The sequence below is a fragment of the Mixophyes fleayi genome, unplaced genomic scaffold, assembly GCF_038048845.1.
Source record: "Mixophyes fleayi isolate aMixFle1 unplaced genomic scaffold, aMixFle1.hap1 Scaffold_601, whole genome shotgun sequence".
Classification (NCBI taxonomy): domain Eukaryota; kingdom Metazoa; phylum Chordata; class Amphibia; order Anura; family Limnodynastidae; genus Mixophyes; species Mixophyes fleayi.
In genome coordinates, this window is record NW_027448302.1 from 22654 (window position 1) to 25302 (window position 2649).

The following is a 2649-nucleotide window of genomic DNA, read 5'->3' on the forward strand; positions in this document are numbered from 1 at the left end:
TCTCTTCTGTACCTCATCCCCCTCTCTTCTGTACCTCATCCCCCTCTCTTCTGTACCTCATCCCTCTCTCTTCTGTACCTCATCCCTCTCTCTTCTGTACCTCATCCCTCTCTCTTCTGTACCTCATCCCCCTCTCTTCTGTACCCTCATCCCTCTCTCTCTTCTGTACCTCATCCCTTCCTCTCTCTTCTGTACCTCATCCCTCTCTCTTCTGTACCTCATCCCTTCCCACCATATTATTGTTATTCCCTCAGATTACAGAGATACATCCAGGGGCGGAGACATCGGCCGCGGATCTCCTGCGACCGCCCCCACCCCCCGCTGAGCGGGCCTATCACACGAGACGCGGGATATCACGTGGGACGCGCACCACGTAACAGGCGCCCGTCGCACGTGATCACAGAAGCGGCATAAAGGTAACTGTGTGCAGCGGCGGGGGAAGCTCATGTCAGTGTCTGTGTTTGTGTGAGCGGCGGGGGCTGAGACTAGTGTGTAATGGCGGCGGGGGCTGAGACTAGTGTGTATGTAAGTGCGGGGGGAGCTCATGTCAGTGTTTGTGTGAGCGGCGGGGGCTGAGACTAGTGTGTAATGGCGGCGGGGGGCTGAGACTAGTGTGTGTGTAAGTGCGGGGGGAGCTCATGTCAGTGTCTGTGTGAGTGGCGGGGGCTGAGACTAGTGTGTGAGCGGAGGGGGCTGAGGTCTAGTGTGTGATGGCGGCGGGGGCTGAGTCTAGTGTGAGCGGCGGGCGGGGGCTGAGTCTAGTGTGTGTGTAAGTGCGGGGGGAGCTCATGTCAGTGTCTGTGTTTGTGTGAGCGGCGGGGGGCTGAGACTAGTGTGTAATGGCGGCGGGGGCTGAGACTAGTGTGTGTGTAAGTGCGGGGGGGAGCTCATGTCAGTGTCCTGTGTGTGAGTGGCGGGGGCTGATTCGGCCGCATCACGTGTGATGTGACGCCGCCGCCTGTGCGCTCCCCGCGCTGCATGTTGTCAGCCCCAGCTGTCACCAGGTCACTGCTTAATGTCCTAACCAAGACTTTATATCATCCAGGGAGTCGAAGCTGATACGAGTCAGAGTTGTAGTAATCACATCCTTGTGTTCTCCAGACTACACGAAGACATTGAGATCTTTGAATCCCTGAGAAACCTCCCCATGGCCGGTACCTGATTCTTCAGCTGCGTCCTGAGATGTCCGGATTCTCCGGCCTGGAACCTTTACATCTTAGCAGGAATGATATTACCGCAATTGGCAGCGACAGCTCCCGGGGCCTGTCCAAGATCTCCTCTCTGGACCCGTCCCAAGATCTCCTCCCTGGACCCGTCCCAAGATCTCCTCCCTGGACCCCGTCCCAAGATCTCCTCCCTGGACCCGTCCCAAGATCTCCTCCCTGGGCCCGTCCCAAGATCTCCTCCCTGGGCCCGTCCCAAGATCTCCTCCGTGGGCCCGTCCCAAGATCTCCTCTGTGGGCCCGTCCCAAGATCTCCTCTGTGGGCCCGTCCCAAGATCTCCTCTGTGGGCCCGTCCCAAGATCTCCTCTGTGGGCCCGTCCCAAGATCTCCTCTGTGGGCCCGTCCCAAGATCTCCTCCCTGGACCCGTCCCAAGATCTCCTCCCTGGACCCGTCCCAAGATCTCCTCCCTGGACCCGTCCCAAGATCTCCTCTCTGGACCTGTCTTCTAATAAACTCTTCTCGCTTCAATGCAGCCGCTGGAACCCCTGAATGGGACCCTGAGACTGGGAGGGAACCCCTGGAACTGTTCCTGCACACATAGGGAGGTCATTCTCTTGTTACAAGGTAATACCCTGTTTATCACACGTTACTATTTATCAATGTACAGACTAGTATGGGTCATTTGCTGCAAGATGCATTGATAACTAAATATAACATAAATGTGGCTCATTTTACAATGTACATACAGATTCTGTCTTGGGTGGAATATTAAGTGAGATTCAAGGGCTGGAAATTAATGGTGGTCTTCTAGCTGTTGGTTTTTTTCTCTTGTTTATGCTTCCTACAATGCTGGTGGCAAGATGTGTAAGAGATGTAGATCAGTATTAAGCCAATACCTATAGCCACATGGCAGGGTTTTAAGAATTTTTTATATGTATATAAATACACTAACTAGGTATAGCTAACTAGGTATGATCTCTGAAGATGAGGGGCTTAGGAATAAAGTGGAGGGGACCCCTTGCATAGACATAGGGCCTGCACTGCTACATTGGAAGTACATGCAGGCATGTGGCAAGGAATGCCTCCATCACTTTTGGTCATACAGTATGGCAACAGTTTACCATGCAGGAGGTTCATGGTTCAAATCTTGGCCAGGAAAAGAATTAAAATTTTATGTAAATAATGCATGTAGCTAAATGTGTGTGTATGGTTAAGGGTTAGAGCAGGGGTCGGCAACCCCCGGCACGCAGCCCCGAGTCCTGGCTCGGCATCCGACTGTTCTAAATGACAGCCGGAGAAGAGCTGAACTGCTGCACAGTTCCTCCCAAGCACCTTTGAGGGCAACTGTGGCATACTATGTGTTTCTGTGGGCAACTGTGGCATACTATGTGTTTCTGTGGGCAACTGTGGCATAGTATGTGTTTCTGTGGGCAACTGTGGCATAGTATGTGTTTCTGTGGGCAACTGTGGCATAGTATGTGTTT